The sequence below is a fragment of the Macaca nemestrina genome, chromosome 6 (assembly GCF_043159975.1).
Source record: "Macaca nemestrina isolate mMacNem1 chromosome 6, mMacNem.hap1, whole genome shotgun sequence".
NCBI classification, from domain to species: Eukaryota; Metazoa; Chordata; class Mammalia; order Primates; family Cercopithecidae; genus Macaca; species Macaca nemestrina.
Window position 1 is genome coordinate 160,247,768 of NC_092130.1, and position 15,458 is coordinate 160,263,225.

The 15,458-nt window shown below is 34.8% G+C and overlaps 1 long non-coding RNA gene across 1 annotated transcript; it reads left to right on the top strand.

The window, feature by feature from the left end:
• The first annotated feature begins 11,036 nt into the window (after window positions 1-11,036).
• On the top strand, window positions 11,037-13,854 carry LOC112425088 (uncharacterized). Its single transcript, XR_003016089.2, has 3 exons — window positions 11,037-11,053; window positions 11,515-11,594; window positions 13,256-13,854. It is a non-coding gene; the product is annotated as an uncharacterized lncRNA (long non-coding RNA).
• Window positions 13,855-15,458: the final 1,604 nt, after the last annotated feature.

Sequence of the window (15,458 nt, forward strand, 5' to 3'; positions counted from 1 at the left end):
TGAGTAGCTGGGACTACAGGAACACGCCACCATGCCCAGCTAAGCTTTGTAATTTTAGTGGAGATGGGGTTTCACCATGTTGGCCAGGATGGTCTCGATTTCTAGACCTCATGATCTGCCTGCCTTAGCCTCCCAAAGTGCTGGGATTACAGGCATAAACCACCATGCCCGGCCATGTTTTCACTGTTATAAATAGTGCCTCTCTTAACGTTGTTTTGCTTTAGCTCTACTTTAAGTTAATAATGATGAACCATGTATACATGACATAACTGGAATCTATACCATCTAGCTTTTGGTAATATAAAATTGGAATATAAATCCAAAATATTTCTCATTAACATTTGAGCTATAGAATACTTTTTACTATTAATGGCATTTTATGCAAGCAAAGACTTACAAATTATTGTAAGTTTGTTAACATTATACAGGAAATAAGACATTGACCTTAAATATAAGAATCTAACTGCTAATATGTACTAATTTGGTCATCTTTAATTTGATTATGTCAACCAAGCAGTTTAAAGCCCAGAAGAGAGTTTTACCCAGCAATAGGAATACTAATGTGCTAAATTATATAAATGCGCATAAAAATTTAATCACCTTTGGAAATTCCTCACCTACGTTTTGTTGATTTATAAGCTGCATATTTCCTGTTTTTTAAAGGAATTTTTAACCATTTGGAAGACTAAGTCAGATGATCGCATACCATAAAACTGTGTTTCTTAAGTCATTTTAATTCAGACATCCAATGTGTTCTCAACAGATGTTTGGGAGTGAATTTGTGATCTAAACTGTAATTATAATATGGTGAAATAGGCTTATGGCAATTTTATCGTTGAACAAGAATTGTTATAGTAGCAACAAAAAGGCTAAGCAAAAAAGGTTGCAGCCACAAAGAAATATCCAAACTGTAATGTGTGCTTGGGATACAAGTGTAAACTAATGTTAAACACCCCTGATGTAAATGCTCTCTGTCACTTATTATTTTTGTTACTTCACATAAGTTATCTTTACCTCTATCTCATTATAGTTAAAGAATAAACTACCATATGATTGCCATAACAAAATACCACAGACCTGTGACTTGACAGAAATATTTTTCTCATATTTATGGCAATTAGAAATCCAAGATCAAGGTGCAGGCAGGGCTGGTTTCCCATAAGGTCTTTCTTGTTGGTTTTCAGATGGCTGCCTTTTTACTGTATCCCCACATGACTTTTCCTCTGTGTGTGTCATCCCTGGTGCCTCCTCCTGTTTTTATAAGGACACCTGTCATATGGGTTAAGACCCTACCCTAACAGACTCATTTTGACATAATCATTTATTGAAAGACCTTATCTCTAACTACCATTATATTCTGAGGTTCTGAATTTTGGGGTGACACAATTCAGCCCAAAACACCTCACTAAAGCTTAGTTTGGCTTTATTTGCTGAAAAAATAGAGATAATATTATTACATATATGACAAGATTGCTACGAGAATAAATGGGATATAACATGCAAATCACTTAGTATAGTGACAGGCACATTTTAAATATTCAATAAATATAATTTTGCCGATATTATAATTGTTATTATCAATATCAGCATATTATTATAATCTCATCTGGATTTATTTTGTGTTACATTTATAACAGCAGTATCCTATTTCAAGTAATTCTTATTTTTTTATTTTTTATTTTTTGAGACAGGGCCTCACTCTTGACACCTAGGCTGGAGTGCAGTAGTAGGAATATGGCTTACTCCATCCTAAACCTCCTGAGCCTGGATTCTCCCACTTCAGCCTTCCACATAGCTGGGACTTACAAGTGCATGCCACCACACCCAAATTATTATTATTATTGCATTTTTGTGTAAAGAAGGGGTTTTGCCATGTTTATCAGGCTAGTCTCAAACTCCTGAGTTCAAGTGATCCACCTGTCACAGCCTCCCAAAGTGCTGGGATTACAGGTGTGAGCCATTACACCTGGCCCCCTTATGTTTCTTCAACATACTTCCTGAACTAATGACAGACTCAGTGAATTCTTTCTTGCTTTGTATTTTGAGAAATATAGTGATAAAAATCATTATCCTCACTGACAATAAAAAAGCAAGTTATATTTAGTTAGGCAAAGACATACTGTTATTTCAAGTATCAGATTAAAACTTGAACTATACTTTTCATAGAAAATAACCATGTTAATGATCTGTATTCTTATCTGCATATGAAAACAGTGAATTGTGTTATGTAAATCAGGATAACAGAGATTATTCTATAATATTCTCCAAATAAAATAACAATGTCTTGATACAATAAAAGTTTATTACTTGCTCAAGGAACATGTCAGTTGTAAGTTTGTATACAGGAGGTGGCTCCTCTGCTCACTGCAGTCATTTAGGTATCTGGGCTTGTTTACTAACTATATCACAAATTCTGCCAGATATTGTGGCGTAAGTAAAGAACGTTCTTGAAGCTCTTCTTATTAAGTAAATGGTCTTTCCTATAAGTGAGATGTTTTATGCACTTATAATTTTTCAGAACTAACCATATGACTGCAGTCACTTACATCAGAGTCAGGAAGGGTAATTCTATTATATTTTCAGAATTCAGTGAGCTGACCATATTTGAATACATACATAGTGAACAAAATTAATTGCTACCACAATTGCACTCTCTCCATGTCTTAAATTCAACTCATGCATTTTGACATTTATGTTTTTACAACCATAGGACAAGAATTTATGGGAATGAATACATACACACAAACACACAAGACAACATATATTACTGTATAAAAATCAATGACTAGCAAACATATTATAATAATCTCTATAAAAACCTCATCCCTAATAGTTATAACATTATACAAAATAAATGTAATCCATTATGACACGTTTTTTATCCAAATGCAAATTGTTCTTGAAAGAAGAAAGCCTGTATCTTTTTTGATGATAGTTAACAAAAAATTATCTGTTGCCAAAAGGAGCCCTCATAATAAAAATTCATAAATTTGCAACACTCCAACAGACTGTTAAACAATGATGGATGCTGTTAGAAATAAACCAATATTAGCAAATGAAATTATTGACTTAAAATGTTCTAACATTTATAACATAAAAAGAGCTGGCTCAAAGAAATGACATGTAAGCTTTGTAACAAAACACTATTATAATTGAAGGAGTACTATTAAATTAATCATAGTCATTGATTCCTTAAAATAAAAGTATATTTAAAAATTAAAATAATTATTTTTATTTTTAGCCCAAGGCTTTGATGATTATAATAATCATAACTCCTGAAAAATTAATTAAATTATATAACCAATCAATGTATATTCTGTAAGTTCTTTATCCTGTGCTATAGCAAGACTAAGAGAGAAAACTAAAAAGAAAGAAAACAAAGTAAGGTTTTACCATACATAAAACCTGAATAATGAAAGGTATCAAGAGTAACTAAAGAAAAAGTTGTATGTATTTTTCATACTTAGGTCCACTCTTGTTCTTAAATTTCCAAAAACTATCTCTATATATGTTAAAATAGATGAAGCCTGTGAAAAGTTACATATTTCTCCAGGGCAAATAAAAGCTCATTGTCTTGTGAAATGCAGAATGCCAGATTTCCCACAGTGATGGATTCAGAAACAAAAGAAAATATTTGAATGAATGGTTATCTTTTACTAAGTAACGGTTCTTCCTAAATATTATTTCTGTACTTTTTCCTTACATCTCCTTCTGCCAAAATCTAGTACTTCCCCATGTGGACCTGTAATAGGATTCTTCAGAAAAACAGAACCAACAGATTCCAATTGTGTGTGTGTGCATGTGTGTGTGTGTGTGTGTGTGTAAAATTTAATAACAAATCTTATATATACTTGTAAGAGAGATGGAGACAGAGAAGTCCCAAGATGGGCAGTCAGCAAGCTGGAGCCCCAGAAGGGACGATGAAGAAAGCTCTAATCTAAAGACTAGAAAGCTCCGACCCAAAAGAGCCAATGTTTCCATTCAAGTCTGCAGGCTGGAGAATTCCTACATCGCAGTTCAAGGCAGTCAAGCCAGAGGAATTCCTTCTTACTCTGCCTTTTTGTTCTACACAGATCTCCAACTGGCTGGAGGCCCACCTCAACCAATTCCCTTATCATGCTCTCACATGCTCAGTCACAAACACTTCCCTGAATTTTCCTAGAGCCAGATACCAAACCTCACTCATCTCTCCCCACTTGCCTTATATTACCTATCTCTTACAGCTCCATCCTGAAGTTACCCTGTCTCTGTGGGCCACCTTGTGTAGCCTGCCAGGCAGTCTTCTCTCCTTTGGGGTTGAAAATAACATAGAATTTGCTTTTCATCTATGCAAGTGCCCATGTGTTGTGTCCCATCATCCAAATAAGGAGGTACGCACGTCTGTACATATAGGTGCACACATATCTATCTTCCCCCCACAATTTCTGTTCTAATTCAATTCGTAATTATCCCCATGTTGAATTGTTAAAATACTTTTCTAATATAAACTATCCATTCTGCAATTCAAGATCCCAAATCTTCTTTATTAAATAAATCACACTGTGAATGCTTTTGCTTAAAATTATTTGTTCAGGCTTACAAACAGTTTCAAATTTGAATCCACAATAGTTTTTGTGTTCTTGTACAGACACACTACTGGAACACAGAAACTTTGCATTGTAAAGCTCTCTAACAATACTATTTCTATTACTGTATATCCTTATCAAATTCAGCTGGAAATTCCCTAGTTCTTCTTCAAAAATTGGCACTAATAGTATCTTCAACCCCTGGGATAAAATTAATAGCTGCTAATTCCACAACTGCAGCACCTAGCAAACACCACCATAATGTAACTATCAATATATAACATTTTTATGTGGCTACATTTTTACTTCCCAGCTAAAATGGACTTTCTGAGACAGTAAGTAGAGTTTATTTTTCCTTGTATTCACTCCCAATTACATTATCAAATAGCTGGTAGATAGGGCACATTCAATCATTTGATTTGTTGAGTTCAATTGACTATAACATATATATATAGTTATATACGTATTTGATTTATATATAAAATATATATAAATTTATCATTGTATATAAATATGTAAATCAAATAATATATAAATCATTTGATTTGAGTTTATATATATATATATAAAACGAGTACATAATAGTGTGTGTGTGTGTATACACACACATATACTTTTAACCAGATCAGTAAGTATATTCTAGCTAAAGGTAGAGTAAGTAATCTTGGTAACTCTTACCAGATTAGTAATATATATATCCATACACAATTGTATACACATACACAAGTGTATATATATATACACACACACACACAGTCTAACTAAAGGTGTGTGTATATATATAGGTATATATACATATATACACACAGGGGTGTATATATGTGTATATATATGGGGTGTGTATATATGTGTATATATATAGGTGTATACATATACACATACACACACACACAACCCTTTAGTTAGAATATATTTACTAATCTGGGAAGGAGACTACTTTTATTAAACATATTTCTTAAACTAAAGTTTTCCGGCAATTATAATTAAATGGTGAGATTTGTTTTTCCCCCACAATACAGCAAATATATCAGAAGTACCTGTCCTCATGCTTTATGTGGCCCAGAAACAGTTAAATATTGAAATGTGGAGATACTGCAATAAAACTTAAGCCCAAAAGTCATAAATTCAAGGATTCTCTCAGGTAATTTTCAACTTAACCTTATTTTTGCCATGTAAAATCAGAGAGATTTATACATAATATCCATCATGAAAAAATGCTAAAGAAAATATCACTTTCACCATCTCTAGAAAAATTGAGTCATATTTTTAAAATCCTGCATTTTTATATGTTTATTCAGTGCCATAGAAAAAGAAACTGCTAGATCAAGATAAATAGACATGAATCCTTCATGCTTTGTAGATAGAACATTCTAGAAATTGTAGGTAGTGTGAAAACTCTGCACAATAAAAAAAAAAAAAGCTGTGGGATAAATATTGAATGAATGCAATAGTTACTTACTTACAGGATGAGCACAGGTACTGGGTCAGGTGGGAATGCAAAGGAGGGTTGTACGTAAAGAAAAGGCAGGGAGACCTTATGAGAAAGCCATACACTGGCCAAAGAGTTCCTCAAATGGATAAGGGGAAAACAATTGGAATATAGCCCCAAATTTTGCTGTAATACCATATGTATGTATGCATATATTACATAGTTTTTATGTATATTTTATATATATATATATATCCCTACCTCTGCATTGCACATTTCAACTAATTTATTATATGCAGTTTATTACAACATATGACTCAGTATACTGATCTACTAATTCCCATGCTTTTATGACCCGCCTTCATGTATGGTTAAATAGAGACAATTGTACCCTGTAGCTATGTGGAACACTTTTGAATGTGAGGCTGAGGCCTACAAAGAGTAGTTCAAGTAAATGGCAGTCTGGATCAGCTTGCTTTCTTCACATCGAAACTAGATAATCCAAATCATATCTTTCACTTAAGTCTAAATTTTGGTTTCCATGTACCTAAATATAGTTTTATTTCTGAAAATGGTCAAAGTTTTAACTTTACGCATGCTTCCATATTACTTTAAAAAAGTTATGAGAACTAAGATAAACACTATTATTTTATTAATAAATAAAAACAACTGTGATATATGCCCTGCTTATACTCCTCAGTATTCCTTAAAATACTAAATTCAGTATTTAGTATTTTAGTATTTCCGTGCAAATTTGACTTAGCATAAATTAATAAGAAATGAACACTCTAGAACACAAAATAACATCTGCAAATAATGTTTTTGCTCCATTGCGGCTGCTCCCTACACACCAAGTAACATATGAACCAGAGGCAGCATTTAGCACAACTCTCTGGAGGATATTTTGTTATTTGCTGTAAGAAAAGGGAAAAATGAAGCCCATTTGTCAGTGGTAGAGATGAGACTCTAACCATTTTTGGTTTCTTTCCACCATTTATTTTATAAAACATAAGCATCCAGTTCATAGAGACCTAATGTTAGAAAGTTCTACCTATGAGTAACAGATGGCAGCTTGTAGGGGGTTGGAATGTGGAGCAACAGGAGCTCGATATTCTGTATTTATTTATTCTTGGAGCTGATAAGCATTTGAGAGGCTTTCCTATTTACAAATTTGCAAATAGAAGTAAATCATATTAGTCAACAGCTTTTATTTTCAATTTTATTATATAAGTCATGAGACTTGGAGTATCGGAAAATATTGAAAAAGAATATGAATCTATATAACTGCATATGCATATGCAATGTCTTCAAAATAAATACTGGATCGTTTCATTATTTTTAAGATCAATAAACTACCAAAATATGTATTACTGTGTATATTTAAGAAAAGGAAACAACATTTCCAAGCCTGTTAATACTACATACAATAAGAATATAAAAATATTTAATTTTAAAACGTGTAACTCAAAATATTGATTTAGTTATTCAGTTGCCTCAAACATTGACTTAGGTTCTTTATGCCTAAAAAATTAGTTGTTTATGTCTTTGAAATCACTAAATTAGTCAGCAATCTGCCTATTGACAATAAGGAAAATAAAGTGTCTTATCTCACATCCTGTCAAACCATAATTACATGAACATTTGCACACAGTTAATTTTGTTTGTATTCAGTTAGAAATACCTGCTGGGTAGGGATTATCATTACATTCAGGATATGCCTGATATGCCAAAAGGCCAGAACTATCGCTCAGCATACTGAAATTCTCTCAGCAACTGAAGTACATTTAGAAAGAATGAAAATGAGGCATTTTCATCATATTAAAGAAAATATTAGCTAATTTTCAAGCACCTGATATACATGAATGTATGCAACCAATTTAAATATAAAAGCCATTCTTTTGAGTTCACCTGATATTTGAGGGATTTTACCTACCAAACTCTATTGACAGAGGAACAGAAAAATGCAATTGGTGCTCAAGCTCATCTTCTGTTTATCTAATTGCAAAGTGAACAAATCTCTCAATTCACAATATAAAACTACCAGAATCCCAAGCCCTAACTAAATACTTTTAGAAAAAACTACCTTATTTTAGCCTCTATCAAAAGTCAGAAAATATTACATCAGAACCATTGTCTGAAGAAAGTACAATATCAACACATCTTGAGACAGTTTACTTCTAGGAGCAACTACACCCACCTTGTCTGGGTAAAACATTTTGTTATTATGAAACCAGATTGCTTGGGAATTTACAACTTCCAAAGAAAATGAAGTATGCCTAAATAATTTCAGAGGTATTAAGGACATTATTGCTTAATAATATTACATTTATTACTATGACACCACTTAAGTCATATTCAAAAAGGATGTGCTTGTGTGTTTGGTAATATTTTGGTACTAGAAGAGCTTGACATTCCAAGTTTCTCCCAATGGTAGGCAGAATTTCCCCTAAAAGATATCTACTCCCTAATTTCTGGAACCTGTGAATACATAGTATTTCTTGAACAAAGCAATTTTGAACAAAGGAATTTTGCAGATGTAATTAAGTTTGAAGATCTTAAAATTAAAAGATAAACTTGAAATATATGAGTGAGTCCAATCTAGTCACGGGAACCTTTAAAAGCTGAGAGCTATCTCCAGCTGGAGCAGAAGAAATTTGGCAAATGAGATGTCAGAGAGACTTAAAGCTTAAGAACTTAAAATACGTTGCTTATTTGAAGAATGACAGGATGAAGCGATCAGGAATGCAGGTGGTCTAAAGCAGCTAGGTATCCCAGCCAATAGCCTGCCAGGATACCACAGGAACTTTTGCCAGAATGCTTGCAAGAAACTGAATTTTGCCATAACACGAATGATTTTGGAAGAATATTCTATCTCAAAGCTTTGAAATAAGAGCCCAGGCTAACTGATGCCTTGATTTTAGTCCTGTGAGATTTGGAAAAGGGGAAGCAACTGAGCCTACCAAGACTTTTGGCCTACAGAATTTTAAGAAAATATGGTTGTGTTGTTATAAACAACGAAATTTGTGACTATTTGCTACAACAGTGATAGAAGCTAAGACATTGATCCACATAAAGAATGGGCTTCCTACTTTGAATAACAAGAGCAACATATCCAATTGTAATCTCTTTTTTGTTGTCCACTAGTGTACTCACAACTAATTTTAAGTAGGATCTTTATCTCTCGTATAGGTGCCTTTTTCATTCCATGTGTTTTCATTTTTTCCTGAATTTTTTAACAATTTAATGATGTTTGTGTTTGCATCTTTAAAAAATTATATTAAGTTGCAATATCCTATTTAGAAATAAATGGGATATAAATATGGAAAATACAATTAATTTTGTTTTTATTCATAGCTTCTCTCATTGTGAAATATTTAAATAGAGTCTACTGGAATACACAAAAGGCAAGGTAAAATAAATCAGGATTATATGTGATGAAATCAATTGTATTTCATAGACAATATATATTTTCTGCACCTTTGATGGCAGTAGACTGAGTTTTGGGGGAGATTTACCTCTCCTGCTTTATCTGAAATCTTGATGGTAGTGGCATGATATGTATCTTATTACTTTAGTGAAGGGAATCTCTCCTAAGTTCTCTGCCGGGACATAGTTAAATGGCAGATTAACTGTTCTTACATAATCCATTTTATCATATTTATGTAGCCTTTAAAACCCATTTTCAATATTTTGCCTGAGATGTTCTAGCATCTCCACCTAATTTACTGTAAACTATTAATTTTTCTAAGGTTCGGCAAAACAAAAATGGCACTGGAAAAAGTCAAAAGTAAGACTTAATTTAACGGTATTGGGAAAGGACTAGACAAATAATGGAGTATCAATTCAGTGCCATTAAAACAACAGAGAGTTTTCAAACGGTAGAGTAGGCAGATAGAAGATATCAGGTCATCTGTATTTTTTCACTTCCCTTATGCAAAGAAACAGTTAATATTATCCTATCTTTGTATCTTCAAAACAGGAGGTAGTTTTGTAACTGGAATAAGATGCTCACTGAGAAAGTTATTGTATTCGTCCATTCTCACGCCGCTAATAAAGACATATCTGAAACTGGGTAATTTATAAAGAAAAAGAGATTTAATGGACTCACAGTTCCACAGGGCTGGGGAGGCCTCACAATCACTGCAGAAGACGAAGCAGGAACAAGGAACGTTTACATGGCGTCAGGCGAGAGCGCGTACAGGGAAACTACGCTTTATAAAACCATCAGATCTCGTGAGACTTACTCGCTATCTGGAGAACTGCACGGGAAAAAGCAAGCCGCCACTATGATTCAATTACCTCCCACCAGGTCCCTCCCACTGTAATACATGCTGTCTGGGACTTTGGAGGTTATGGGTACTCCCCCCAGATGCTTCCGCCGGGCTCACACAGAGTTTTGTTCCAGCTGACACCCAAAAGCGCTCACCTGCGTGCTCCTTCCCAGGAAGGGTTGAGCGCCAACAGGTTCCAGTGAGTGGAGTTTGCCCCGCCCATGCTGAAGCAGCTGGCTAGCTCCAGTGCCCGCACTGCAGTTCCCACCCACCAAGGGGTCAGGGGAATTTCCTGCTTCAATATATTCCTCAAGGCTGAGGATTTACCTACTTTTGTAAGTGGCTAATTTGTAAGAAGAAGCTCTCTTTCAGCGACGCATCAGCATTCTCTGAGTTGATAGTTGGCTTACCTAAGTCTGTTTTTTTACTTTTTATTTTACTGCTTTGAACTTCAGTGTTCATATTACCTCCTCAACACTCATAATTATTTATAATTGCCATTTTTACAGTACTGTTCAAGTACTACACTCTTTGTATAACCCAGTATGGATCTTTACTCCAACAAATTCACAACACGTGGGGGTCTTAGGACTTCGGATGTTTTATTATGCTAACAGTTCTCACTCCTTTACTTATCACCATAAATAGCCAGAGTACAATTCTGTACTGGAAACCCATTATGAGAATCTGCCTTCTAGGGATTCACTTCTAACACCCCTTGTCTTTGTTTTGATTTACCCAAAATCAACCTTGAGATGGGAATTCAAGTATCAGTGGTTTATTGGAAGGTAATTTTTAGGGAATCATAATAGTTGTGTGGAGAAGTTAGACTCCCAACAAATATAAACACGATATTAGATCATCTGAATTTTGATTGCTGATTTGACCCTTCTTTCTTTTATATCAGGGGTCAGAAAACTTTTTCTGTAAAGGGTCGGTTAGTAAATGTTTTAGGATTTTCAGGCCATGTGATCTCTGTCCTAGCCACTGAACTTGTCATGGTAGCATAAAAATAGCCATGGATTATGTGTCACTGATTGAACATGGATGTGTTCCAATAACATTATTTATAAAAACAGGCACTGGGCTGGATTCGGCCCAGAGGCCCTACTTTACTAATTCATACTTTATATTATGTCTCAAGGACAAGAATCATGACTTTATCAATATAATGTAAGTATTTGGCCAATTGTCTACACATAGATAATACTTATAGAGGAAATTAATAAAAGTTTTAACGTATTTATAGGTTATATGGATGGTGACATTGCAATGATCTTTCCTCTCGCTTACTTCAATGAACTTGAAAATATGGTTGCATTTTAAAAGGTAAGCTGAAAATTAAAACCCAAGATCAAATCATGAATAGTTATCTTCAAAGCAAAATAGCAATGGATCACCCAAACAAGCTCGGCAGTCACCTAATTTACTTTATTGCCCTTGATAAAGAAATAATATTTCCCACAGTTGGTCAATTGTAAATAAATGAAAAGCACATGAAGCAGAGAGAGAGGCAAACTTTGACTGAATAGCACTACTGTATCCAAAATAGAAAGGTGGAGCTTCAAGGATCTGACCTCATTGCCCCCAAGACATGCAGAATGCTCCTGTGGAAAGGATCCTTTGTCAGTCATAAATTTTGCTAAATATTTTACCTAATTCCTGCTTGCTTTTGTTCCTTGTTATTTTACCAACTTTGGTGAAAAATTTTTGTACAAAATGTATTATTGTCCCATTCATATTAAGTTCAAGCATATGCCTAAGTAAGCATGATACTACATAAGGACACAGCCTTAGATAGCAAATTTATTTTTTGTAAAAAAGCAGCACAGGCTGGGTGTGGTGGCTCACGCACTTAATCACAGAAATTTGGGAGGCCAAGGCAGGAAGATGACTTGAGGCCAGGAGTTCTACATCAGCCTGGCCAAATGGTGAAACCCCATCTCTACTAAAAATACAAAACTCATCCAGGTGTAGTGGTGGGCCCCTGTAGTCCCAGCTGCTCCGGAGGCTGAGGCACAAGAATCACTTGAACCTGGAGGCGTAGATTGCAGTGAGCTGAGATCACACCACACACTCCAGCCTGGGTGACAAAGGGGACTACATCTCAAAAACAAACAAACAAAAAAGCAGCACAAATTTTACATATAGTGAGTAAGAGAATGGCTAGAAGCATGCTTTGAGGAATGGCATATTTATTAAACAGAAAGTGTGGACAAAGGTATTTCATATGTTGTATTAACACTTTACACTTCTGTTACAAATGTTGCTTTGCATGAAATTTTTACACAATGAAAAAAGTACTTGCCTAAGTATTATTATATCTTTCCTTTTTGGAAATATTTCTGAGGAACGGGGAACCCCTTTCAGAAGTTATCCAGACAATGCTCATAATTTCAGAATGAAGTATTTTCATGCATGTATTAGCATCACTCTTAGTTCTTAGATATAAACAGCAAATTGAATGAAATGTTTTTTCCTCAAAATATGTAGGTTATCTAGTTCTAAATCTGTATTTTAGCTCTTTCTTCAGCTGGACTATGCTCATCCTCCTTTCTAGTTGAGGTAATAAATTTAATAATGTTATTGAGAGGTGAATCTGGCTGGGCTTCTGGGTCAGGTGAGGACTTGGAGAACTTTTCTGTCTAGCAAAAGCATTGTAAATGCGCCAATTGGTGCTCTGTGTCTAGCTAAAGGTTTGTAAACGCACCAATCAGCACTCTGTAAAAACTCACCAATCAGTGCTCTGTCAATCAGTGCTCTGTGTCTAGTTAAAGGTTTGTAAATGCACCAATCAGCACCCTGTAAAATTGACTAATTGGCTCTCTGTAAAATGAATCAAACAACAGAAAGTGGGTGGGGCCAAATAAGGGAATAAAAAAGCCAGCCACCTGAGCTAGCAGCGCCAACCCGCTCGGGTGTCCTTCCATGCTATGGAAGCTATGTTCTTTCGCTCTTCACCATAAATCTTGCTGCTGCTCACTCTTTAGGGCTGCACTATCTTTATGAGCTGTAACATTCACTGTGCAGGTCTGCAGCTTCACTCCTGAAGTTAAGCGAGACCACAAACCCACTGGAAGGAAGAAACTCTGGACACGTCTGAACATCTGAAGGAACAAACTCCGGACACACCATCTTTAAGAACTGTAACACTCACTGCGAGGGTCCGCGGCTTCATTCTTGAAGTCAATGAGACCAAGAACCCACCAGAAGGCACCAATTCCAGACACATTATCACTGATAAAACCTATGTCTGTACCTTCTAGCATTATATATAAAAAAGGCAACATAGAAAACAAAATTTAAATCCACAAATATTTAATATTCACAACTTCTGGATTTATCTCATGTTGCAAATTATTTTTGTTACCCTATTCTGCATATGAGAAATATAAAACATCAGTATTTCATTGGTGAAATGTCCTTTATAGTAATTTAAATAATAACTGCATACAATCATGTGCTATATGTATTCTCTCTTGCAATAAAAAATGACATGAGCATAATTACAAGAATTAATGACCTTGCATTAGTGTAGCTTTAAATCAAGCAAAATCTGCAAATTATTTTAATTGCAGCATCCAGTTAAAATATTTTGGTCAATGAGCCTTTACAAATTGTATTAAAATGTGTAAAAATAATTTTGCTGTGCTATATATTATGCTAACACACATTTATGATGGCAGACTTTAAAATACAATCTTTCCTTTAACTGTTTTTCTAATAGAATTATGCATTTATTTATCAACTTATCTGAGAAGATGTCTAGTCTTAAACTGTTTGTCACTGAATAGATAAAAACATTGTGAAAAAAATGTTTTTCCTTATAAACCTATGTTTTCCAGTTACTAGATAAGATGTACTAGTTTTATATTGTTGAATAACAAATTATCACACTTTGCAGCTTCAAAAACCATACATTTATTATCTCACAGTTTCTATGCATCAGAAGTCTAGTACATTTTAGCACCTTCATTCAAGGTCTCACAAGGTGAAAGTTCAGATGTCAACTGGGCCATCTTTTCTTCTAGAGTTTGGGGTTTTCTTTCAGACTCACATCGTTGTTGACAGGATTCAATTCCTTCTAACTATAGGGCTGAGGTCACCATTTTCTTTTTCCATGTTGTCCAGAGGATGCTCTCAGCTCCTGGAGGTCCCCAACCAGGCTCTTCCCACGTGGCCTAGTGCATGGCAGCTCACTTCCTCAAAACCAGCTGGAAAATCTCTCTCTGTGGTTGCCGGGGCTAATGTCTTAGGTAACAATGACGAGAATGACTATCACATCGTAGTCACAGTCCCCGTTTACACCCAAAGGTAGGGTATATGCCAGGGACAGGATGCTGAGGTTTATCTTAAAATTCTCTTTGCCATACTGCCCCAATTGCATGTTTCAGCCGCAATCAGAAAATGGTCTCTCCCTGGTCCCAATAAAATAATTGCTTGTCACAGTCCACAACAACCAACTGGAAACTGATTAGCATTTACACTTGAATGGAATTAAGCCTATCACTGCTAGAATGGTTCTTTATGGCTTATAAACAGAGGAGTTGAATAATTTCTGAAAATTGCTAGTGATAATTTTTTTGATTTATGAAGCATTTAAATATTCAGCCTGGACATATTGATATCATGTTTCTCATGAAGATGTGTGCATAACCCCCTCTTATGAATTAATGAACATACAGCCATGACCCAGAATAGTTTTTCACTGTTAAAGTTGCAAAAGTAAAATGAACAACTATTTACAACGAATTTTCACCTCATCATTTCATCCCCAAACCTCCCTCACACGTTCGCCTCGAGGTTGACAATTTTTTGATGATTATGAAAAATTTTAAGAAATGTATTGAACATTTCACAAAGCAACATTTTTTATCTGAAATAAGAGAGTACAGTAATCCCACCAAATGATATTCAAGTCAGCAGAGTGTCAAGGTCAAAAGCAGAGAAATAGCTCCTTCAATCTGTTTTTACTGGAATATGTAATTCATTTGATAATGTTACAAATACAACCAGATCTAGCCAAGGGCATTTTTGTCGGGCGTGATGAATTGTGTTTGACCTACTGGTACCACCCACTGAATACTTAACTTCTTGTATTTCAATAACTTCTCTGATAATCAACCACCTGGGCAACATTTGCAGTCTTTCAAGTTGTCACTTTGGGACATGAATTAGTGTTAGCATACACAT